At 45.5% G+C, this 27342-nt stretch overlaps 1 protein-coding gene across 17 annotated transcripts in view; it reads left to right on the forward strand.

Annotated features, from left to right (window-relative positions):
• The window catches only part of LOC106582286 (microtubule-associated protein 2), a 182022-nt gene that overhangs the window by 57385 nt on the left and 97295 nt on the right, over positions 1-27342 (forward strand). For 16 of the 17 annotated variants that reach the window (XM_014165207.2, XM_045704737.1, XM_045704736.1 and 13 more), the window contains one exon: positions 15055-15190. The exons of the other annotated variant lie outside the window; for it this stretch is intronic. The gene's annotated coding sequence lies outside the window, so the exon portion shown is untranslated. The remainder of the gene's footprint in view (positions 1-15054; positions 15191-27342) is intronic. 17 annotated transcript variants of the gene reach the window in all.

Here is a 27342-nt window from a genome sequence, read left to right on the forward strand (position 1 = left end):
TTCCCTCCTTCTCTATCTCCCCGCCCCCTCTCTCTCCATCTCCCTTTCTAACTCCATTCTCCCTTTCTAACTCTCTCTCTCCCCCGCTTTCATTTTCTCTCTCTCTGCCTCACTCCCTCTCCCTCCCCCTCACCATACACAGTTAAGCAGGAACATGGGTTGCTGCTCTATGCTTCTAGCTAGCTGGTCTGGTACTTCATGGGAAGGATGTACTAGGCCTAATGCACATCTAAAGCCATTCTCCACCTACTCACTGTCTGTAGGCCTACCCTGTGTGGTCTTTGCTGGAGGCCTGGTGATGGGGTGATATAATTATATGGGCCTTGTGGGTTGATTATGATATTATCCCATGAGCCTTGTGGGTTGATGATGATATTATCCCATGGGCCTTGTGGGTTGATGATGATATTATCCCATGGGCCTTGAGGGTTGATAATGATATTATCCCATGGGCCTTGTGGGTTGATGATGATATTATCCCATGGGCCTTGAGGGTTGATAATGATATTATCCCATGGGCCTTGAGGGTTGATAATAATATCTTGATGCACCAGAAGCCTCTGGTGGTGAAGATGACTTCCTAGAGGGAGAGGAAGTCACACTGGGCCATCAAATACAGTACGTCATTCCACAGCGTGATCCTAGTGTATGATCCCATGCTGGCTCTGGGTGAGCCACAGAGCTAGGCTACTCCAGGGGAGGCTGCCTGCTGAAGGTGATTAATGATTTGAGCTAATCAAAGATAATAATTTATTCTACTAGCTTAACTATTATAGATCTGCCATGTTTTTTTCTTCCATTAAAAAAAGAACTAATACATTTGAATTGGTAGTAAATTGCACTGCACTTAAGCTTTGTGCCCATAGAAATATAAATGTATAGTAATTCTACTGTAACGGTTGTGCCTTTATCTGGAGTTGTTAACATATTACAAAGGGAAACCCAGCCGTGAGATGCCCAGTGATGCAGAACTACCAAACGAGCTACACTGAACAAAAATATAAACGCAACATATAGTGTTTCATGAGCTGAAATAAAAGACCCCAGAAATGTTCCATGTGCACAAAAAAGCTTATTTATCTAAAATTTTGTGCACAAATTAGTTTACATCCCTGTTAGTGAGCATTTATCCTTTGCCAAGTTAATCCTGACAGGTGTGGCATATCAAGAAGCTGATTAAACGGCATGATCATTACACAGGTGCACCTTGTGCTGGAGACAATAAAAGGCCACTCTAAAATGTGCAGATTTGTCTCACAACACAATGCCACAAATGTCTTGGTGCAGCGTGCAATTGACATGCTGACTGCAGGAATGTCCACCAGAGCTGTTGCCAGAGAATTGAATGTTAAGCCGCCTCCAACATCATTTTAGAGAATTTAGCAGTACATATAACTGGCCTCGCAACTGTGGACCACGTGTATGGCGTCGTGTGGGTGAGCGGTTTGCTGATGTCAATGTTGTAGACAGAGTGCGCCAAGGTGGCGGTGGAGTATGGTATCGGCAGGCATAAGCTACGGACAACGAACACAATTGTATTTTATTTATGGAAATTTGAATGCACAGAAATAACTTGACAAGATCCTGAGGCCCATTTCTTTTAAATCTGTGAGCAACAGATGTGTATCGGTATTCCCAGTCATGTGAAATCCATCGATTAGGGCCTAATGAATATAATTTAATTAACTGATTTCCTCATATGAACTGTAACTCAGAAATTGAAGCATGTTGCGTTTATATTTTTGTTCAGTATAAAACCTTTTATGCTCGCTTTGAGGAGTACAACACAGTCTTGCGTGAAAGCACCTGTTGTTCTGGAGGACTGTCTTCTCACCCTCCATGGCCATTGTGAGTAAAGGGCATTTCTATTGAAAAGAACCCATTCAACTCAAACCATAGGCTTCATTGATGCCATTCAGAGTGTCTTGAAGTCAATTAAACCGGCTATAATAGCTGAGGTTCATAGCTAGCTAGCTAATATTGACATGTAACAGTCATGTGTGTAACAGTACATTTCTGCAATTTCTTGGGGATGAATGATTAATTGGTGGAAGCAATTAAAACCACTGTTCTGAACTAATATTTACATCAAACGTTTTAGGGTCCATACACAGATCGGCTACATAGCTAGCTACACATCCATAGGCATACAAGTATTTTTATCCTCCACTACACAATAAGCAAGAAAAGAGCTAGCTACCTTACTTCAGCTCCATTGCATGGCAAATATCAGCAAGGCAAGCTTACACAATTGTACTTTACATTTTGCAGTACATACTTTAACTAGCTCGATTTTTTTACATCCACTGTTTCACAAGACGACAATCCACATATCTTTAAGATACTTTATAATTTCTCTCGTTCATGAGGAGGGAGGATAATGAAAGTTCATAGAAGAAACAAGGGTAGCAGACTGTCAGTAACATTTCAACTAACTATCTACTAACACCCTAACCCAAGGTCTAACCCTAACCCTTATCCTAACCCAAACTTAACCATAACCCTTATTCCCAAGCCTAACGCTAACTGTAACCTTAGCAAGCAGTTGCTTATCAACAGTTTGTTGATAGTATGACCATCTGTAGGACATCTATAGATTAAAAATCCATACTATCCAAATAAAGTGTGACCGAAAGAAGTAATGGTAGACCTACCAATTAGTTATATTGATTTTACTGATATCAATTTTGTTTATGAATTATTAAGTGATTAAAATTGGTAACTTCCATTCATGTGCAATGTTAGCTATTTAACATTAGCTTTCTACAACAATGTATGAATTAATGGTTGGATCAGAATCAGCATTATAATCATTGGTCAGTATGGAGAATTAAGTAAAACCACAAGTCCAAATCCCTATCTCCATCTATGGTTAATTTGGGAAACAGCCAATTTTAGCTAGCTGGCTATCTAGCCACATGTGGACAACAACACAATGAGATGCAACAATTCAAGTTTTTCTGTCAATGACAATGCGCTCAATGGGATTTTATAAGAGTGACGTCAAATCCAAGCTGGCTTCACTTGACACTTTTTTTTTTTCAAGGACCATTGAAAGTTTAGCTCAACGTTTATTGGCAAATTTGTTATACATTTTTTGTCAAGGGAGGCCAGATGCTAGCTTCCCTGGCCTTCTATGCTATGTGTGGCAAAAATGTCATACTCATTTGGACCAGACAGCATCAGATAGATGGCCCTTGGCATCCATGAATACTTGCCACTGCTAAGGACTTAACATGCTTCACACACACCCACACAGTCGTGAAGAGGGCTGGAAAGCGCCTCTTCCCCCTCAGGAGGCAGAAAAGATTTAGCATGGTCCCTCAGATCCTCAAAAAGTTCTACAGCTGCACCATCGAGAGCATCTTAACTGGTTGCATCACCAATTGGTATGACAAATGCACCACCCTCGACTGCAAAGCGCTACAAAGGATGGTGTGGACAGCTCAGTACATCACTGGGGCCAAGCTCCCTGCCATCCAGGACCTCTATATCAATCGGTGTCAGAGGAAGGCCTGGAAAAATTGCTAAAAACTCCAGCCACCCAAGTCATAGATTGGTACCGGAGCCATACATTGTACTGTAGCATCGACTCTCAGACCAACAGGCTCCGAGACAGCTTCTACCCCCAAGCCATAAGACTTCTAAATGGCCATAAGACTGCTACGGTAAATAGTTAATTAATGGTTAGCCGGACTATCTGCACTGACCCTATTTTTCACTGACTCTATGCACACTCACAAGAGTACAATACAGTGCCTTCAAAAAGTATTCACGCCCCTTAACTTTTTCCACATATTGTTGTGTTACATCCTGAATTTAATATTGATTAAATTGAGATTTTTTTTGTCACTGGCCTACAAGCAATACCATATAATGTCAAAATAGAATTATGTTTTAGCGTTTTTTTACAAATTAATCTTAAATGTCTTGGGTCAATAAGTATTCAACTAATTACTTATGGCAACCCTAAATAGGTTTAGGAGTAGAAATTTGCTTAACAAGTCACATAATAAGTTCCATGAACTCACTTTGTGTGCAATAGTAGTGTTTAACTTGATTTTTTAATGACTACCTCTGTACCCCACACATACAATTATCTGTATGGTCCCTCAGTCGAGCAGTGAATTTCTAATGCAGATTCAACCACAAAGACCAGGTAGGTTATCCAAGGCCTCGCTAAGGGCACCTATTGTTATTCTGTATTTTATTAGGAGCAGCAGTTATTCTCCTTGGGGTCAACACAAAACATGAATCATGACATAATACAGAACCTTAATAAACAACAGCTCAAGGACCGAACTACATATTTATTTTATATACACTACCGTTCAAAAGTTTGGGGTCACTTAGAAATGTCCTTGTTTTTGAAAGAAAAGCTCATTTTTTGTCCATTAAAATAACATAAAATTGATCAGAAATACAGTGTAGACATTGTTAATGTTGTAAATTACTATTGTAGCTGGAAACGGCATATTCTTTTATGGAATATCTTCATATGCGTACAGAGGACCATTATCAGCAACCATCACTCCTGTGTTCCAATGGCACATGTTAGCTAATCCAAGTTTATCATTTTAAAAGGCTGATTGATCATTAGAAAACCCTTTTGCAATTATGTTAGCACAGCTGAAAACTGTTGATCTGATTAAAGAAGCAATAAAACTGTCCTTCTTTAGACTAGTTGAGTATCAGGAGTGTCAGTATTTGTGGGTTCGATTACAGGCTTGAATTTCTTCTGGATTTGTGGACTGTGAAAAGACCCCTGGTGGCATGTCTGGTGGGGTAAGTGTGTGTGTCAGAGCTGTGTGTAAATTGACTATGCAAACAATTTGGGATTTTCAACACATTAATGTTTCTTATAAAAATAAGTGATGCAGTCAGTCTCTCCTCAACTCTTAACCAAGAGAGACTGGCATGCATAGTATTTATATGAGCCCACTGATTACAATGAAGAACAAGACATGCCACTCTGTTTTTGGCCAGCTGCAGCTTAACTAGGTCTTTACTTGCTGCACTTGACCCCACGACTGGGCAATAATCAAGATAAGACAAAACTAGAGCCTGAAGGACTTGCTTTTTGGAGTGTGGTAGATGGGTAAACATTCAAAAAGCAGACATTGAATATCCCTTTGAGCATGGTGAAGTTATTAATTACACTTTGGATGGTGTATCAGTATACCCTGTCGCTACAAAGATACAGGCGTCCTTCCTAACTCAGTTGCTGGAGAGGAAGGCAACCGCTCAGGGATTTCACCATGAGGCCAATGATGACTTTAAAACAGTTACAGAGTTTAATGGCTGTGGATCAACAACATTCTAGTTACTCCACAATACTAATCTAATTGACAGAGTGAAAAGAAGGCAGCCTGTACAGAATATAAATATTACAAAACAAGCATCCTGTTTGCAACAATGCACTAAAATAATACTTCAAAAAATGTGGTAAAGCAGTTAACGTTTTGTCCTCAATAAAAAGTGTTATGTTTGGGGCAAATCCAATACAACACATTGCTGAGTACGACTCATCATATTTTCAAGCATAGTGGTGGTTGCATCATGTTATGGGTATGCTTATAATCGTTAAGGACTGGGGATTTTTTACGTATAAAAATAAATGGAATGGAGCTACACAGGCAAAATCCTAGAGGAAAACCTGGTTCAATCTGTTTCCCACCAGACACTGGGAGATGAATTAACCTTTCTGCTGGACAATAACCTAAAACATAAGGCCAAATCTACAGTGAATGTTCTTGAGTGGCCGATTTACAGTTTTTACTTAAATATGATTGGAAATCTATGGCAAGACAAGAACATCTTTGTCTAGCAATGATCAACCAACAATTTGAGAGAGCTTGAAGTATTTTGAAAATAAAAATGGGAATATATTGTACAATCCAGATGTGCAAAGCTCTTAGAGAATTACCCAGAAAGACGTACAGCTGTAATCACTGCCAAAGGTGATTCTAACATATATTGACTCCGGGAAGTGAAAACGTATGTAAATTATTTTTTTCTGTATTACATTTTTAATACAACCAAAAACATGTTTTCTCTTTGTCATTATGGGGTATTTTGTGTAGATGGATGACACGATAATCTATTTAATCAATTTTCAATTATGGTTGTAACACAATAAAATGTGGAATAAGTCAAGGGGTCTGAATACTTTGTAAAGGCACTGTTTACACACTATATACAAACTCACACACGGTACGCTGACACTCACACAAAACCAACACACATTCACATATACACACACACACACAACACACACGCATACCAACACCACACTAACACACACACACACACACACACACACTTTTACACTCATCATATGCTGCTACTACTCTGTTATTTATTTTATTCTTATTATTATCTATCCTGATGCCTAGTCACTTTACCATACGTCATACCCTTGCACATTGATTTGGTACTCCCTGTATATAGCTCCATTCTTGTGTATTTTATTCCTCTTGTGTTACTATTGTTCTTTTTACTATATTTTTTTTAACTCTGCATCGTTGGGAAGCATTCCATGGTAAAGCCTACACCCGTTGTATTCGGCACATGTGACTAGGGCTGTTGCGGTGACCGTATTGCCGCCACACCGGCGGTCACGAGTCATGAAAGGCAGTAAGATTCCACTTGACCATTTAGCCATGGTAATTAGGCTTCTCCAATCTCTGATGCTGCTCATGGTCATTAGTAGCCTACCAAACTAGCTAACTGCCTGGTACTCAGCACTCTATTTTCCCTCTAATCACTCTGACGTCAATGCAAATGTAATCATAGAGAGCCCATGAGCTAATGTTACGCAACATTTCTATAGGCTATGCAATTGCGTGAGAACAGAGTTATGGCCTCTATTAAAAAGAGGAGGATCCCATCAGCTTTCTATAGGCTAGGCCTGGCCTGCTATATTTATTTCTCAACTTTCCTAATATTAAGCACATTGATTATATTTACAACAGGAGTATAGCCTACATGACTGGCATGAAAATCAACCACTGGAAAAGCGTCCTTCATTCGCTTTTCGCTATTTAAGTGCATAGATTTTTTTCCTGCTTCCCCTGTATCGATACAGGTGCATGAACATGGTCCATTCTAAATCGAAACAAATTTCACACATATATATTATTTAGATTAAATCAAGAATAGTCTGATGGGTGAAAATATTAGCCTATCACTTGTGAATTATATATACTGCTCAAAAAAATAAAGGGAACACTAAAATAACACATCCTAGATCTGAATGAATGAAATAATCTTATTAAATACTTTTTTCTTTACATAGTTGAATGTGCTGACAACAAAAGCACACAAAAATAATCAATGGAAATCCAATTTATCAATCCATGGAGGTCTGGATTTGGAGTCACACTCAAAATTAAAGTGGAAAACCACACTACAGGCTGATCCAACTTTGATGTAATGTCCTTAAAACATGTCAAAATGAGGCTCAGTAGTGTGTGTGGCCTCCACGTGCCTGTATGACCTCCCTACAACGCCTGGGCATGCTCCTGATGAGGTGGCGGATGGTCTCCTGAGGGATCTCCTCCCAGACCTGGACTAAAGCATCCGCCAACTCCTGGACAGTCTGTGGTGCAACGTGGCATTGGTGGATGGAGCGAGACATGATGTCCCAGATGTGCTCAATTGGATTCAGGTCTGGGGAATGGGCGGGCCAGTCCATAGCATCAATGCCTTCCTCTTGCAGGAACTGCTGACACACTCCAGCCACATGAGGTCTAGCATTGTCTTGCATTAGGAGAAACCCAGGGCCAACCGCACCAGCATATGGTCTCACAAGGGGTCTGAGGATCTCATCTCAGTACCTAATGGCAGTCAGGCTACCTCTGGTGAGCACATGGAGGGCTGTGCAGCCCCCAAAGAAATGCCACCCCACACCATGACTGACCCACCGCCAAACCGGTCATGCTGGAGGATGTTGCAGGCAGCAGAACGTTCTCCACGGCGTCTCCAGACTGTCACGTCTGTCACATGTGCTCAGTGTGAACCTGCTTCATCTGTGAAGAGCACAGGGCGCCAGTGGCGAATTTGCCAATCTTGGTGTTCTATGGCAAATGCCAAACGTCCTGCACGGTGTTGGGCTGTAAGCACAACCCCCACCTGTGGACGTCGGGCCCTCATACCACCCTCATGGAGTCTGTTTCTGACCGTTTGAGCAGACACATGCACATTTGTGGCCTGCTGGAGGTCATTTTGCAGGGCTCTGGCAGTGCTCCTCCTGCTCCTCCTTGCACAAAGGCGGAGGTAGCGGTCCTGCTGCTGGGTTGTTGCCCTCCTACGGCCTCCTCCACGTCTCCTGATGTACTGGCCTGTGTCCTGGATGCGCCTCCATGCTCTGGACACTACGCTGACAGACACAGCAAACCTTCTTGCCACAGCTCGCATTGATGTGCCATCCTGGATGAGCTGCACTACCTGAGCCACTTGTGTGGGTTGTAGACTCCGTCTCATGCTACCACTAGAGTGAAAGCACCACCAGCATTCAAAAGTGACCAAAACATCAGCCAGGACGCATAAGAAGTGGTCTGTGGTCACCACCTGCCGAACCACTCCTTTATTGGGGGTGTCTTGCTAATTGCCTATAATTTCCACCTGTTGTCTATTCCATTTGCACAACAGCATGTGAAATGTATTGTCAATCAGTGTTGCTTCCTAAGTGGACAGTTTGATTTCACAGAATTGTGATTGACTTGTAGTTACATTGTGTTGTTTAAGTGTTCCCTTTATTCTTTTGAGCAGTGTATTATCACTTGTGAATGATGCCCAGCAACTTTTTCTAGTCATAGTTGCAAACCTCATGTAGCCTAGCCCATAGGCCTATATGTTTTGATAAGGTTTGTATCACAACTAAAGTGGCCAAATACTTTCTTAAAATGAAGCACATTAATCCGCTTTACAAGGGGTGTAGAGCCTAACTGGCATACATAAGCAGCGCGGGAGTTTCAACTTTGAGGAAGATCATTTTCACCATAAAAAGGCACCTTTATAATAAAAGCATTACATGCATAATTGTATTTGTAGTACATTCTGATAATGGTGTTTTCCGGTAATGGAACATTCACGCTTATAATCTACTGCCGTGTGCGCATAACTGCGCTTATAATGTGAAGAAATAGCCTAATAGTTTATCAACATTTTTAATTAATCTGTTGCGTCAGCCACATTGTGTAACAAATGTTTTTTGATGCTAGAGGTTGTGTTAATTTGGGATCTATCGCATCCCACAACTATCCCAGACTATGTTTGGAATATTTATTTCTCACACAGAATAGAATGGGTCGACTTTTGTATAGGCTGGTGCTTTCGGAGTTCGTTAGGCCTACTCATCTTGTTGGCTGACGAAAAGTAAATGTGGACAGTTCTTCCAATATCTTTGCGCACAGTTGCATCCCTGATGTGTCTTCCAAACATCTCCTGGCTTCACACATAGCCTACAAGCTTCTGATGCAGACCTTTGGAACATCTACATTTTAAAAAGTCAAATAAATCCATGTAATATAGCCTACACCATCTCAATACATCCATGTAATATAGCCTACACCATCACAATAAATTCATGATTTATTTTAGGTCTAAAGAAGCATGATATGTAGTCTATGTAGTCTAAATGTAGTCTATTTCAGAAGAACAGAATAGCATACTCTGAGTTGTCCTGATGTTAGGCCCTGATCTGGTTATGCCATATGGCTGTGGGCTACACTAGTTCATTTAGCAGACAAGATCTGGTTAGAATTCCGTGGCATTATTTTATATTATTTATAGTATGAAGAATACAATTGAACAAAGCTGAATAAATATAACTAATATTTTCTCAAGTATTTGAGGGAGTGCGCACATGCAGCTATTCTGTGTTGAGCAGTTAAGAAATAGGTATTCCAAGTGCTTAATTTAGTGTTATTAATGTAGCCCAATGTTTGTAGAAATACTAACGTTACATTAATAATTCTAAATTAAGCATATAGGAATACCTAAACAGAGTATATCCTACTCATTTAATATTAAATATCTTAAGTAAACAAACACACCAGCCAAACTTTTAATCAGGTTTTGGAGTCATCTAAGGCAACGTGCTTCAGATTCATACTAAGGAGTCTGACAGTGCAAACAAGTTTCTTTCTGCAGTTCAAAGGCAAAGAAAGATCAATTTGTCTTTTATTCAGAGAGAGAGAGAGATCCCTATCCTCCTCCGCCACATTGTAAATTCATGAGCCCTGAGATTTCCTGAAAAAAAAAAAAATGCAAGTTCACTTTAACCTCGGCCCCCCTGTGTGCTGCTTTTTACATGGTCTGACAGGTGGCTGCTGGGAGAAGCGGTCCTGGGGGGATAAGCAGTGTGTGTGTGTATTTTTGTTAGTGCATGTGTGGGTGTTCATTATGTGAATTATGGATGAGGTTAAGGCAGCGGTAGATAGAAACTTCAAGTTAGGGAAGGAGAAGGATGTCTACTTCCGCTGTCCCCTCCTCATGGAGTCTGGTTAGAAACTGTAATAGTGAGCAAAAGTTGCTCCTTTTCTCAGAAACTGTAGCAACCGCACTACTTCCACTACAAACCACCATCACCACCATTTCAAATGTTTATATTTTTTATTTAACCTTTATTTAACTAGGTAAGTCCATTAAGAGCAAATTCTTATTTACAATGACAGCCTACCAGAAGGCAAAAGGCCTCCTGCGGGGACGGGGGCTGGGATAAAAAAAATACAGCACTAAACATGGTACAAATATTATTAGGCACAGACAACAGCACGAAGGGCAATAAGGAGACAACAATACATCACGCAAAGCAGCCACAACTGTCAGTAAGAGTGTCCATGATTGAGTCTTTGAATGAAGAGACTGAGATAAAACTGTCCAGTTTGAGTGTTTGTTGCAGCTCGTTCCAGTCGCTAGCTGCAGCGAACTGAAAAGACGAGTGACCCAGGGATGTGTGTGCTTTAGGGACCTTTAACAGAATGTGACTGGCAGAACAGGTTTTGTATGTGGAGGATGAGGGCTGTAGTAGAGAGCTCAGATAGGGGGGGAGTGAGGCCAGTACCACCACCAACACTACTCCCCCTGGGATGCGGCACTACTGGCAATAGCATGTAGCTAACATTAAAGGACTCAGTGGAGATGTGGCCAGTACAACAAGGGCAAGCCCTGTAAAAGCACTCCCTTATGATCTTTTAACCTTTTTTATATTCATAAACTGCAGTAGAGCACTAACACAACAGTACCTACATTACCGTTACCTTTTATATCACAGAAAAACAGCCAAGCATGAGATGTTATGCTAGTTGTCCCCATTGTATTAACTATAGCATGTTCTACTATACTGTAGGACGTGTTGGCAGCTGTTCACATGAAAGCCTGAATGACACATTTTTATTACATTTAAATAGGAACGTATGTCGTTTAAACCAGTGTTTCCCAAACTCGGTCCTGGGGCACCACCTGGGTGCACATTTTTGCCCTAGTACTACACAGCCGATTCAAATAACCAACTCATCAAGCTTTGATCATATGAATCTGCTGTGTAGTGCTAGTGCAACAACCTACATGTGCACCCGGGGGGGTACAGGACTGACATTGGGAAACCCTGTGTAAGCTGTGTGTATGATCTCTCAGGATGAAAGCGAGGACGAGTGTATGAGGGAAACGCATGTCGCCTGGCACGTAAAGACCTGGCAAACAGAGTGTGAGTGTGTCCCTCAGAGTAGCGTATGTAAGATCACTGCAGTAGAGAGGAGGGTGAGACAGCAGTTCACAGGGTGATGCTGGGTGTATGCTAACAACCATCTGCCTTATTCCTACTGCAAGATACACTGCTAAAGGGATGAGTCAACACACACACACACACGTTTGTTTTACTATCCTAACAATTCATTCCCATTCAAAATCTTATTTTCCCAAACCTAACCCTACTTCTAACCCTATCTCTAAACCTAACTCTACTTCTAACCCTAATCCTAACCCTAACCCTACTTCTAACCCTAATTCTAACACTATCTCTACTTCTAACCCTATCTGTAAACTTAACCCTAATTCTAACCCTATCTCTAAACCTAACCCTACTTCTAACCCTAATTCTAACCCTATCTGTAAACTTAACCCTAATTCTAACCCTATCTGTAAACTTAACCCTAATTCTAACCCTTTCTCTAAACCTAACCCATAAGCCTAAAATAGCAATTTCCCCTGTGAGGTCCGGTGAAATGTCCCCACTTATCCACATTTTCCTTGTTTGGCTATCCTTGTGAGGACTTCTGGTCCCCACAAGGATAGTAAAACCAAAAACACACACAAAACAACCGAGCCACACCCCGAGTGGTCAGAGTAGAGAGGCTCATTTAGATGCTGCACACTCTGAAACTCACATAATGACATCCTGACGAGAGAGAGAGAGAGAGAGAGAGAGAGAGAGAGAGAGAGAGAGAGAGAGAGAGAGAGAGAGAGAGAAAGAACACAGGCTATTGCTGGGGTCTTTAGCAGACAAAAGGAGTTGGCAAGACAGCAGAAATAGGGACCAGGCTGAGCTGAGTCTATTACATTACCAAGAACCCACAACGCCTGGAGTGGGTTATGTGTAATTTACTGTGTGTAGCTAGCTGTGGGTTTGCTCAGTGAACATATTGTCTGTCTGAGAGTCTGTTCATGACTGTATGACTCAGTGCTTATGCGCGTTGCTGGTGTTCTATGTTTACTTTATCCCCACTTTGTCCTGCTGTAAGCTCCTGGACTTTATGGCTTGGCTCTCTCTCATCCAGAACCATTTTGATGGTCCTTGTGACGGGATGGAACCCAGGTCCATCCTCTCTCTGTTTGTTTGTGTGTGTGTCCATGTGAAGTGGGAGAGGATGGGACTGAGGATGGGCCAGTCTCCCGTACTGTCTAGGATCCTGGCGTAGGATAGGATGGCTGTCTCTCAGAGGGGATGGGATTGGTATTGATGAACTCAGTGAGTTAGAGCATGGTGCTAGACCGAGAGGGTTCTGGGTAAGAAAGCTAACTATGGACCTTAAACCAAAGCACTGTTATGAAACAGAGTAACCACATAACAGGGTGTTACCAACTAGGTTCGACTACTGCCTGCCACAAGACTGTGTTAGCCCACTCAGCTTATGCCTTTAACTCAGGGAGATAATGTAAGTCTTCAGGTCTCGGCCAAGGTTACGCATCACACTTACACGATCACACTATCCAGTCTCAGTCTATATCAAATCAAATCAAATCACATTTATTTATATAGCCCTTCTTACATCAGCTGATATCTCAAAGTGCTGTACAGAAACCCAGCCTAAAACCCCAAACAGCAAGCAATGCAGGTGTAGAAGCATGGTGGCTAGGAAAAACTCCCTAGAAAGGCCAAAACCTAGGAAGAAACCTAGAGAGGAACCAGGCTTTGAGGGGTGGCCAGTCCTCTTCTGGCTGTGCCGGGTGGAGATTATAACAGAACATGGCCAAGATGTTCAAATGTTCATAAATGACCAGCATGGTCAAATAATAATAATCACAGTTGTCGAGGGTGTAACAGGTGTATGTATATGTAGGCACAAACAGCATATTTCTTTATAGTTCCCATCCATGATATAACTTCAGACACTCACCTATTGTACTGTAAATGGTGTCTGTTTCCTTTACTGGTACTGTGTTGCTGCAGGCACGATCTCAAGTTCTTCATGGTGTGTGTGTGTGTGTGTGTGCGTGCGTGTGCGTGTGTGTGCGTGTGTGTGCGTGTGTGTGTGTGTGCATCAGTTACCTACTGTCTATCTCTCCCTGCATTAGCTGGTTGGTTTTAACAAGACACTACAGACACGACAGTACCAGACGACAACCCACACAACACAACATGCCACCAGGGAACTGGGGTGGCTGAAGAAACTGTCACTGTAATTATCACGTTTTAGGTATGACCCAGATGCAGTCAGTGTCTAAGAAACAAAAGTTCATTTCAAAAACAGGGGCAGGCAAACGACAGGTCAAACAAAGGCAGGCAGGGGTCAATAATCCAGAGGCGATGCAAAGGGTCCAGAACGGCAGGCAGTCTCAGGGTCAGGGCAGGCAGGGGTCAATAATCCAGAGAGGGTGCAAAGGGTCCAGAACGGCAGGCAGTCTCAGGGTCAGGGAAGGCAGAACGGTCTAAACCGGGAAGGACTAGAAAACAGGAGCAAGAAACAGACAGGAGCAGGGGAACAAATGCTGCTAGGTTTCACAAACAAAATGAACTGGCAGCAGACAAATGGAGAACCCAGATATAAATACACAGGGGGTAATGGGGAAGATGGGCGACACCTGGAGGGGGGATGGAGACAAGCACAAAGACAGGTGAAACAGATCAGGGCGTGACAGTAATTCATGCTCATGATCAACTGGGCTGGCTGAAGAAACAGTCACAGTAATACACGCTCATGATCAACTGGGCTGGCTAAAGAAACAGTCACAGTGATACACACTCATGACCATCTGGGCTGGCTGAAGAAACAGTCACAGTGATACACGCTCATGACCATCTGGGCTGGCTGAAGAAACAGTCACTGTAATTCATGCTCATGATCAACTGGGCTGGCTGAAGAAACAGTCACAGTGATACACGCTCATGACCATCTGGGCTTGCTGAAGAAACAGTCACTGTAATTCATGCTCATGATCAACTGGGCTGGCTGAAGAAACAGTCACAGTGATACACGCTCATGACCATCTGGGCTGGCTGAAGAAACAGTCACTGTATTCATGCTCATGATCAAATCTACTGTTTGTTTCTTTCTAACTTCTGGGAGGGAAATAAATATTTTGCCAAGATATGAAATAAACAAACACAAGGTTTCTGGACTGTAGTCAATAAGGGGGAATCTTTTGGATTAGAACCTTGTTCGTTCTCTTTTTTTTTTCTCTCTCTCCCTTTCATTCCCCATCTCTCCTCCTCTCTTTCTCTCTGTTTGTAAATGTACACACTTCACTGTCGATACAGTGCTTGAGTGTCTGTGTACCGTAGTATATTAGTCCCAGTCTTAAGTAAACTTATTCACCCTTTCTCCTTTCCAGGTGTGACTAGGTTGTCCCTTGGTATCGTCTTTCCTTGGTCATCTCTGTCCTGTCCCGTACCGCACTTCTGAAGATAAGAGGCCTCTGTCTGCACCGACCTCGACTCACCACCTCGAGTCCCACACTGCCTTACCAGGTAGACCAAGCTGTACGCTGCTGCTCAATGGTTTCCACAGTCTTTAATTGAGATGATCAGAGAGGAGAAAGAGGAAAAGACACACACAAACAAAGAAATAGAGAGAGGGACAGAGAGAGAGAGAAAGAGAGAGGGGGGGACAGGGAGAGAAAGAGAGAGAAAGAGAGACATAGAGAGGGACAGAGAGAGAGAGGGACAGAGAGAGAGAGGGACAGAGAGAGAGGGACAGAGAGAGAGAGGGACAGAGAGAGAGAGGGACAGAGAGAGAGAGGGACAGGGACAGAGAGAGAGGGAGAGGGACAGAGAGAGGGAGAGGGACAGACATAGAGAGGGACAGACATAGAGAGGGACAGACATAGAGAGGGACAGAGAGAGAGAGACAAATGGCTGTGAGTTTTTGGCTGCGTGTCTCTGGCTGTGTGTGGGTGGGTGTATGTGGGTGGGTGGATGTATGTATGTGTGAGTGTCGGTTGTTTCTGTTGCCTTCCCAATGCTAGGAGCCACGTGTGTGCCGAGTGTAGGAGGGAAGAGAAGAAAAGAGCTGCTCTACCAGAGAAAATTAATGTGACGCACGACCATGAAACCTAAACAAAACAAAATACCATTATGTACACTCTCTCCCTCTCTCCCTCTCTCCCTCTCTCTTTGTTATTCTAGCTTAGGCACAGGCTGGCATTTTCTGCTTAGCTCTGTGCTTGCTTGTGTTTGTTAGTCTTTGTGTGTGTTTGTGTGGGTACGTTTAAGTGAGTGTGTGTGTGCGCTCGCTCGTGTGTGTGAATGTGTGTTTGTGTGTGCGTCTGTGTATATGTACCGTATGTGTGTGTGAATATGCGTCTGTGTGTGTACAGTATGTGTGTGTGTTTGTGTGTGCGTCTGTGTATATGTACAGTGTGTGTGTGTGTGTGTGTGTGTGTGTGTGCACGCACACTTTCACTTGTCGGTGTGTGTGTGCATGCATGGGCTGTACTCTGATGGCCAGCACAACCGTCTCTGATGGGTAGACATCCAGCTGTGATAATGTGTGCAGAAAGACTTTAGAGCAGTTCCCCTCAGTTCCCACCCACACAGAGCAGACTTTAGCAGGGTGACAGAGGGCAGACATACTCCATCTCTTTCTCTACCCCCTTCAGTCATCACTTTGAAGGCCCTGCCTCTGTCTCGCTGAAAGACCAAACCAGCTACATACTACCCCAAGCTCCCCAAGAGTGTTTGTGTTTGTGTTGGTGAGTGTGTGTGTGTGTGTGAGAGAGGGAGAGAGAGCGAGCGAGTGTGTGTGTGTGTGTGTGTGTGTCTCAACTTATTTGTATGTATGATGTGCAAATAGTTAAAGTACTAACGGGAAAATAAATAAACATAAACATAGGTGGTACTTAAAATGTTGTTTGTTCTTCACTGGTTGCTCTTTTCTTGTGGCAACAGGTCACAGATCTTGCTGCTGTGATTGCACACTGTTATTTCACCCAATATGTTTGGATTTTATAACGTCGTATGTTTTTCCCCCAACACCATTTTCCATCAATTTGTATAGCAGGCCCTCGTGCTAAATTGAGTCGAAAGCTTTTTTGAAATCAACAAAGCATGAGAAGACTTTACCTTTGTTTTGGTTTGTTTGTTTGTCAATTAGGGTGTGCAGGGTGAATACGTGGTCTGTTGTATGATAATTTGGTAAAAAGACAATTTGCCATTTGCTCAGTACATTGTTTTCGCTGAGGAAATGTACAAGTCTGCTGTTAATGATAATGCCAGAGCTGAGGATGATGTAAAAAAGTTTAAGTATAGCCAATTGGAATTTGTGGTCTGTATATTTTATAATTTGATTTAGGATACCATCAACCCCATAGGCCTTTTTGGGTTGGAGGGTTTGTATTTTGTCCTGTAGTTCATTCAATGTGATTGGAGAATCCAGTGGATTCTGGTAGTCTTTAATAGTTGATTCTAAGATTTGTATTTGATCATGTATATGTTTTTTCTGTTTGTTCTTTGTTATAGAGCCAAAAAGATTGGAGAAGTGGTTTATCCATACATCTCCATTGTGGATAGATAACTTTTCGTGTTGTTTGTTTAGAGTTTTCCAATTTTCCCAGAAGTGGTTAGATTATATGGATTCTTCAATTACATTGAGCTGATTTCTGACGTGCTGTTCCTTGTATTTCTGTATTGTTTTAGTGATTCACCATAGTGAAAGCGTACACTCAGGTTTTCTGGGTCTCTGTGTTTTTTGTCAGATAGGTTTCTCAATTTCTTTCTTAGGTTTTTGCATTCTTCATTAAACCATTTGTCATTGTTGTTAATTTGAGAGGTCAAATATACTGTTTAGGTTTTCTACTGCTAAGTTTACACCTTCACTATTACAGTGAAACATTTTGTTCAGGAAATTGTTTAGAAACGGATTGAATTTGTTGTTGCCTAATAGTTTTTTGGTAGATTTACACAATACTTTCCTTCCATCTATAGAATTTCTTAATATTATTCAGTTCCTTTGGCTTTGATGCCTAATGATTGAGCAAAGCTATGTTAAAGTAGAGTGTGATTCTGCTGTGATCTGATAGAGTGTCACGTCCTGACCAGCAGATGGAGCTGTTGTTGTAGTTTTGGGGTCAGGACGTGGCAGTCTTGTGTTCTGTGTTGGTCTTGTGACTCCTGATCAGGAACAGCTGGGGATCGTTGTTCCTGATTGGGAGTCATATATGTAGGAGTATGTTTGTCACTTGGTTTTGTGGGTAGTTGATTTTGCACTGCTGTATGTAAGTACTTAGCCTGTAAAACTGTCGGTCTGTCGTTCTCTTTTGTTTATTGGTTTTCCCGTGTTCACGTTTATTTAATAAATTATCATGATGAACACGCAACCTGCTGCACCTTGGTCCATTTCCACAGAAGACAGCCGTTACAGAACTACCCACCACCAAAGGACCAAGCAGCAGAAGAGGAGGAAGCCACAGGAGAAGGAAATGGAAGAATGGACCTGGCAGGACGAAAGAAAATTCTGGGCGGACAAGTTAAGGGAGCTAAGGGAACCCGAGAGGCAGCCCCAAGATTTTTTTTGGGGGGGGCACACGGGTAGTTTGGCCAGGCCAGGGAAGAGCCGTAAGCCAGCTACCCGTGACTACAGGGCGGTGCGTACGAGGTGGAGGGCGTCATGTTACGCTGAGGTGCGCACCATCTCGCCTATACGGACGCACAGCCCAGTGCGCCCAGTACCAGCGCCCCGCAGGTGCCAGGGCAAGGGGAGCATCGAGCCGGAAGGGGTGATGCCAACCCTGCACTCAAGACCGCCAGTGCGCCCTTTCGGTCCGGTGTTTCCCGCTAGACACACTAGCATGGAGGTGCGTGTCTCCAGGCTGGTACGTCCAATACCTGCCCCACGCATCAGGAGTCAACAGTCGTCATCAGAGCTGCCCGCCAGTCAACAGTCACCAGAGTTGCCCGCCAGTCAACAGTCGTCGGAGCTGCCCGCCAGTCAACAGTCGTCGGAGCTGCCCGCCAGTCAACAGTCGTCGGAGCTGCCCGCCAGTCAACAGTCGTCGGAGCTGCCCGCCAGTCAACAGTCGTCGGAGCTGCCCGCCAGTCAACAGTCGTCGGAGCTGCCCGCCAGTCAACAGTCGTCGGAGCTGCCCGCCAGTCAACAGTCGCCGGAGTGGCCGGACTGCGCTGAACTGCCGGAGTGGCCGGACTGCGCTGAACTGCCGGAGTGGCCGGACTGCGCTGAACTGCCGGAGTGGCCGGACTGCGCTGAACTGCCGGAGTGGCCGGACTGCGCTGAACTGCCGGAGTGGCCGGACTGCGCTGAACTGCCGGAGTGGCCGGACTGCGCTGAACTGCCGGAGTGGCCGGACTGCGCTGTACTGCCGGAGTGGCCGGACTGCCCTGAACTGCCGGAGTGGCCGGACTGCCCTGTTCTGCCGGAGTGGCCGGACTGCCCTGTTCTGCCGGAGTGGCCGGACTGCCCTGTTCTGCCGGAGTGGCCGGACTGCCCTGTTCTGCCGGAGTGGCCGGACTGCCCTGTTCTGCCGGAGTGGCCGGACTGCCCTGTTCTGCCAGGGTGGCCGGACTGCCCTGTTCTGCCAGGGTGGCCGGACTGCCCTGTTCTGCCAGGGTGGCCGGACTGCCCTGTTCTGCCAGGGTGGCCGGACTGCCCTGTTCTGCCAGGGTGGCCGGACTGCCCTGTTCTGCCAGGGTGGCCGGACTGCCCTGTTCTGCCAGGGTGGCCGGACTGCCCTGTTCTGCCAGGGTGGCCGGACTGCCCTGTTCTGCCAGGGTGGCCGGACTGCCCTGTTCTGCCAGGGTGGCCGGACTGCCCTGTTCTGCCAGGGTGGCCGGACTGCCCTGTTCTGCCAGGGTGGCCGGACTGCCCTGTTCTGCCAGGGTGGCCCGCCTGCCCTGATCTGCCAGGGTGCCCGGCCTGTCAGGATCAGCCCGAGTGGTCCTCCTGCCCTCCGGTCCAGCCCGAGGGGTCCTCCTGCCCTCCGGTCCAGCCCGAGTGGCCCGCATGCCTTCCGGCCCAGCCCGAGTGGCCCGCATGCCTTCCGGCCCGGCCCGAGTGGCCCGCATGCCTTCCGGCCCGGCCCGAGTGGCCCGCATGCCTTCCGGCCCGGCCCGAGTGGCCCGCATGCCTTCCGGCCCGGCCCGAGTGGCCCGCATGCCTTCCGGCCCGGCCCGAGGGGCCCTCCTGCTCTCCGGCCCGAGGGGCCCTCCTGCTCCCCGGCCCGGCCCGAGGGGCCCTCCTGCCCCCCGGCCCGGCCCGAGGGGCCCTCCTGCCCCCCGGCCCGGCCCGAGGGGCCCTCCTGCCCCCCGCCCGGCCCGAGGGGCCCTCCTGTCCTCCGGCCCGGCTCGAGGGGTCCGTCTGCCTGGTGCAGCTATCGGCTCCACCAAAGTGGGCGACGCCGAGGGTGGAGCAGGGTCCACGTCCTGCACCGGAGCCACCTCCAGGATAGGTGGGTTGGGGAGGGAGGGTGTAGCACAGTGCCGTCGGTGACGGCAGCCACCCTCCCTTCCCTCCCTTATTGTTTAGGGGTTATTGTTTATGGGTTTTGTTGGGGATTTTGTTTGTTGGTGTTTTTTCGTTGTTAGGTGCATTCCGGGGTCTGCACCTTGAGGGGGGGGTACTGTCACGTCCTGACCAGCAGATGGAGCTGTTGTTGTAGTTTTGGGGTCAGGACGTGGCAGTCTTGTGTTCTGTGTTGGTCTTGTGACTCCTGATCAGGAACAGCTGGGGATCGTTGTTCCTGATTGGGAGTCATATATGTAGGAGTATGTTTGTCACTTGGTTTTGTGGGTAGTTGATTTTGCACTGCTGTATGTAAGTACTTAGCCTGTAAAACTGTCGGTCTGTCGTTCTCTTTTGTTTATTGGTTTTCCCGTGTTCACGTTTATTTAATAAATTATCATGATGAACACGCAACCTGCTGCACCTTGGTCCATTTCCACAGAAGACAGCCGTTACATAGAGGTGTCAGTGGACTGACTGTGAATGCTCTAAGAGACTCTGGGTTGAGGTCAGTGATAAAGTGGTCTACAGTACTACTGACAAGAGATGAGCCACATGTGTACCTGCCATAGGAGTCCCCTCGAAGCCTACCATTGACTATGTACAGATCCAGCGTGTGACAGAGCTGCAATTGTGACCCGTTTTTGTTAGTTGTTTTGTCATCGTTTTTACATTGTAGACACTATTTAAAATGAGCCATGTTGGTTTAAAAAGCTGTCTCTTCCAAATTAAAATGTATCATTTATTTTATTTAATGAGCCATTCGCAGTTTCACTGTAACAGCCAACTGTACTTAGACTTGCATGGCTTAATCTTTGAGACAAGCATATGCTACTGGCAGGTTCAACCAGCCTAAGCTTCATGACTAATGTTCAAACTTAGACTTCAAACAGTATCAAGGTTCTGGTCTAATGCTTCTAATGGAGCTCTCAACCAGCCTTACACCTCACAGATTAGGGTGTTTTTTCTGTTGGTGTAACCTCAAATGTTGTTTCGCTGTTCTGTCTCCTTGTGTGCTGAGAGTGTCATGTTCTTGTCCTGTTCTGACATTTAGGTCGCCACAGACTAGTACATGTCCCTGGGCCTGGAAATGGTTGATCTCCCCCTCTAGGATGGAGAAGCTGTCATCATTAAAGTATGAGGATTCTATTGGGGCTATATAGGTTGCACAATGTTATCTGTGGAGATAATTTTCTTATTCATTTCCAGCTAGATGTAAAATGTTCCTGTTTTGACTAATTTAATAGAGTGGGTTAGGTCTGCTCTATACCAAATGAACATACCCACTCAGTCTCTTTCCTGTTTCACACTGGTAGTTTAGTGGATGGGATGACCAGCTCCCTGTAATCTAAAGGGCAACCAGTGGATCAGTCTCCTCTATACCATGTTTCTTGTAGGAGGACAATGCCTGTATTTCCAATTTCTTTGATGAAGTCTGGGTTCCTGCTCTTGGTTGCCTCTGACACACACACACACGCACGCACGCACGCACACACGCACACACACACACACACACACACACACACACACACACACACACACACACAGTCTTGTACGGCTAACCTTGTGGGGACGCACAATTCAGTCCCATTCAAAATCCTATTTTACCTAACCCTAGCTCCTAACACTAAAACTAACCCTAGCTCCTTAGCCTAAACTTAACCCAAAAACCTAACCCTAGCTCCTAAACCTAAAACTAACCCTAGCTCCTAACCCTAAACCTAAAACTAACCCTAGCTCCTAACCTAAAACCTAACCCTAGCTCCTAAACCTAAAACTAACCCTAGCTCCTAACCATAAACCTAATTGTAAGCCTAACACGTATTCTAATCTTAACCCTAAACCTCCTAGAAATAGCATTTGACTTTGTAGGGACTAACAAAATGTCCCCAGTTGGTCAAATATTTGTTTGTTTACTACAAGAATAGTTAAACACGTCCACACACACATACACACACACACTGCCTGCCTGAGGGCTGCTTTCGATGCTGCCGGTTGGTTTAAAACGTGTGTGTGTGCTCTGACTGTGGTCATCTGGTGGTGTGCTTGCGTTTGTCTGGTACCATGGGGTCACTGCTCCCTGTCCTGTGCTCACTAACAGACACACACACACACACACAACATTTTCAACCCAACCGGCAGCAGCCATCAGGCAGGCGGTGTGTCCCAGCCAGAAACATACTTACGCAACCACATGTGTGTGTGTGTGTGTGTGTGTGTGTGTGTGTGTGTGTGTGTGTGTGTGTGTGTGTGTGTGTGAGAGAGAGAGAGAGTGCCTGTGTCCCTGTGTGTGTGTGTTCGTTTGTGCGTGTGTGTGTGTTAAATCAAATTGTATTTGTCACAGGGTGTAGACCTTACAGTGAAATTCTTACTTACAAGCCCTTAACCAACAATGCAGTTTTAAGAAAATGCCCCGCCAAAAAGTAAAGAGCAGCAGTAAATAACAATAGCGGGGCTATATACAGGGGTGCCGGTACAGAGTCAATGTGCGGGGGCACTGGTGTCGAGGTAATTGAGGTAATATGTACATGTAGGTAGAGTTATTAAAGTGACTATGCATAGATAATAACAGAGAGTAGCAGGAGTGTAGAAAAGGGGGGTAACCCCAACCAGGAGTCTTATGGCTTGGGGTTAGAAGCTGTTTAGAATCCTCTTGGACCTAGATTTGGCGCTCCGGTACCGCTTGCCATGCGGTAGCAGAGAGAACAGTCTATGACTAGAGTGGCTGAAGTCTTTGACAATTGTTAGGGCCTTCCTCTGACACCGCCAGGTATAGAGGTCCTGGATGGCAGGAAGCTTGGCCCCGGTGATGTACTGGGCTGTAAGCACTAACCTCTGTAGTGCCTTGCGGTCGGAGGCCGAGCAGTTGCCATACCAGGCAGTGATGCATCCCGTCAGGATGTTCTCGATGGTGCAGCTGTAAAACCTTTTGAGGACCTGAGGACCCATGCCAAATCTTTTCAGTTTCTTGAGTTGGAATAGGTTTTGTCGTGTGCTCTTCACAATTGTCTTGGTGTGTTGGACCATGTTAGTTTGTTGTTGATGTGGACGCCAAGAAATTTGAAGCTCACAACCAGCTCTCCAACAGCCCCGTCGATGAGAATGGGGGTGTGCTCGGTCCTTTTCCTGTAGTCCACAATCATCTCATTCGTCTTGATCACATTGAGGGAGAGGTGCTTGTCCTTGCACCACACTGTCAGGTCTCTGACCTCCTCCCTATAGGCTGTCTCATCGTTGTCTGTGATCAGGCCTACCACTGTTGTTTCATCAGCAAACTTAATGATGGTGTTGGAGTCGTGCCTGGCCATGCAGTCATGAGTGAACAGGGAATACAGGAGGGGACTGAGCACGCACCCCTGAGGGGTCCCCATGTTGAGGATCAGCATGGCGGATGTGTTGTTACCTACCCTTACCATCTGGGGGCGGCCCGTCAGGAAGTCAAGGATCCAGTGGCAGAGGGAGGTGTTTAGTCCCAGGGTCCTTAGCTTAGTGATGAGCTTTGAGGGCACTATGGTGTTGAACACTGAGCTGTAGTCAATGAATAGCATTCTCACATAGGTGTTCCTTTTGTCTAGGTGTGAAAGGGCAGTGTGGAGTGCAATAGAGATTGCATCATCTGTGGATCTGTTGGTGCGGTATGCAAATTGGAGTGGGTCTAAGCTTTCTGGGATAATGATATTGATATGAGTGATATATCCAAGATGGCGTAGCAGTTGGACGTGTGTTTGTCTTTGTCTTATCCTGTGTAAATAGCCAGTTTTTAATCTCACTTTCTATCTACGAACTAAATATACCTTCCTGCAACCCGCCTCACTCAATGTGGTACGGATCTATTTTTATTCCTTATACCCAGAACTTCCATCAGGAGCTAGCCAGCTAACTAGCTACTAGTCTTTGTTAGCCACGGCTAGCGGTCTTCACCTTTAGCTTGGATACCAGCCAGCCTTAGCCTGGACAATACCTGCCAGTCTGCACAGCGTGATACCAACCCAGAGCATATCGGATTGCTTCTCTCTTCCACATCATCGGATTCCTGCTGCTCTGGATCATTACACCGGATCATCAGAGCTAGCTAGCTGCAAACAAGTGGCTACTGTTAGCTAATGCCTGTGTCCCGAAACAAGCACCAGAGCTAGCCTCGAGCTAGGCCCATAAACCAGCAAATTCTAGGGCTACAATACCTCTATTGCCAATTGGCCTGGACCCTTTATTGTCGACACGGAGCCCCGCTGATCCATGGTGACTTTTCTGCCGACGTAAACGCCCGATGTGGTCTCAACAGGCTATTCTGTTACGATGTCGCAGAAGAACCATCTGCTAGCCCCGGCCCGCTAGCTCGCTGATCGCCGTGTCCCCCGCTCGCCTAGCGTATTAGTGACTACCGAACGGCCCCCTGACTCACCTATTGCTGTTCATTGGACCCTATGATCACTCGGGTACACAGCTGATGCCCCCTGGACTGTTTCAATAACACGGTACCTCATTTTGTTTATCTGTCGGCCCCACCTCAAACTCAGGCCCTGTATGTACCTAACTGACCCGCTCTGCCTATTCATTGCCATTTACCCATTGTTGTCTTAGCTCTCCCGATCAACACCTGTGATTGCTTTATGCCTCTCTCTAATGTCAATATGCCTTGTCTACTGCTGTCTCGGCTGGTTCTTATTGTTTTATTTCACTGTAGAGCCCCCAGTCCCACTCAACGTGCCTTAGACAGCTCTTTTGTCCCACCCCACACACATGCGGAGACCTCACCTGGCCTAACTCGTGCCTCCAGAGACGAAACCTCTCTCATTGTCACTCAACGCCTAGGTTTACCTCCACTGTACTCACATCCTACCATACCCTTGTCTGTACATTATGCCCTGAATCTATTTTACCACACCCAGAAATCTGCTCCTTTTATTCGCTGTTCCCAACGCACTAGACAACCAGTTATTATAGCCTTTAGCCGTACCCTTATGCTACTCCTCCTCTGTTCCTCTGGTGATGTAGAGGTTAACCCAGGCCCTGTAGCCCCCAGTTCCACTCCTATTCCCCAGGCGCTATCATTTGTTGACTTCTGTAACCGTAAAAGCCTTGGTTTCATGCATGTTAACATCAGAAGCCTCTTCCCTAAGTTTGTTTTAGTCACTGCTTTAGCACACTCCGCCAACCCTGATGTCCTAGCCGTATCTGAATCCTGGCTTAGGAAGGACACCAAAAATTCTGAAATTTCCAGCCCCAACTACAACATTTTCAGCCAAGATAGAATTGCCAAAGGGGGCGGAGTTGCAATCTACTGCAGAGAGCTCCTGCAAAGTTCTGTCATACTATCCAGGTCTGTGCCCAAACAGTTTGAGCTTCTACTTTTAAAAATACAGCTTTCCAGAAATAAGTCTCTCACTGTTGCCGCTTGCTATAGACCCCCCTCAGTGCCCTGGACACCATATATGAATTGATTTCCCCCCATTTATCTTCAGAGTTCGTAATGTTAGGTGATCTAAATTGGGATATGCTTAGCACCCCGGCTGTCCTACAATCTAAGCTAGATGCCCTCAATCTCACACAAATAATCAAGGAACCTACCAGGTACAACCCTAAATCCGTAAACACGGGCACCCTCATAGATAGCATCCTGACCAACCTGCCCTCTAAATACACATCTGCTGTCTTCAACCAGGATCGCAGCGACCACTGCCTCATTTCCTGCGTCCGTAATGGGTCCCCGGTCAAACGACGACCCCTCATCACTGTCAAATGCTCCCTAAAACACTTCAGCGAGCAGGCCTTTCTAATCGACCTGGCCCGGGTATCCGGAAGGATATTGACCTCATCCCGTCAGCAGAGGATGCCTGGTTATTCTTCAAATGTGCTTTCCTCACCATCTTAAATAAGCATGCCCCCATTCAAAAAAATGTAGAACTAAGAACAGGTATAGCCCTTGGTTCACTCCAGACTTGACTGCCCTTGACCAGCACAAAAACATCCTGTGGCATACTGCATTAGCATCGAATGCAACTTTTCAGGGAAGTTAGGAACCAATATACACAGTCAGTTAGGAAAGCTAAGGCTAGCTTTTTCAAACAGAAATTTGCATCCTGTAGCACAACCTCCAAAAAGTTTTGAGACACTGTAAAGTCCATGGAGAATAAGAGCACCTCCTCCCAGCTGCCCACTGCACTGAGGCTAGGAAACACTGTCACCACCAAGAAAATCTTGATTATTGTAGATTTAAAGAAGCATTTTTCTATGGCTGGCCATGTTTTCCACCTGGCTACCCCTACTCCGGCCAACAGCTCTGCACCCTCCACAGCAACTTGCCCAAGCCACCCCCTGCTTCTCCTTCACCCAAATCCAGACAGCTGATGTTCTGAAAGAGCTGTAAAATCTGGATCCCTACAAATCAGCTGGGCTAGACAATCTGGACCCTCACTTTCTAAAATGATCTGCCGCAATTGTTGCAACCCCTATTACTAGCCTGTTCAACCTCTCTATCATATCGTCTGAGATCCCTAAAAATTGGAAAGCTGCCACGGTCATCCCCCTTTTCAAAGTGGGAGACACTCTAGACCCAAACTGACACAGACCTATATCTATCCTGCCCTGCCTTTCTAAAGTCTTCGAAAGCCAAGTTAACAAACAGATCACCGACCATTTAGAATCCAACCGTACCTTCTCCGCTATGCAATCTGGTTTCCGAGCTGGTCATGGGTGCACCTCAGCCATGCTCAAGGTCCTAAACGATATCATAAACGCCATCGATAAAAGACAATACTGTGCAGCCGTCTTCATCGACCTGGCCAAGGCTTTCGACTCTGTCAATCACCGCATTCTTATCGGCAGACTCAAAAGCCTTGGTTTCTCAAATGACTGCTTCGCCTGGTTCACCAACTACTTCTCAGGTAGAGTTCAGTGTGTCAAATTGGAGGGCCTGTTGTCAGGACCTCTGGCAGTCTCTATGGGGGTGCCATAAGGTTCAATTCTCGGGCCGATTCTTTTCTCTGCATATATCAATGATGTCACTCTTGCTGCAGGTGATTCTCTGATCCACCTCTTTGCAGATGACACAATTCTGTATACATCTGCCCCTCCTTTGGACACTGTGTTAACAAACCTCCAAACGAGCTTCAATGCCATACAACACTCCTTCCGTGACCTCCAACTGCTCTTAAATGCAAGTAAAACT

This window comes from Salmo salar, chromosome ssa21, assembly GCF_905237065.1.
Source record: "Salmo salar chromosome ssa21, Ssal_v3.1, whole genome shotgun sequence".
NCBI lineage: Eukaryota > Metazoa > Chordata > Actinopteri > Salmoniformes > Salmonidae > Salmo > Salmo salar.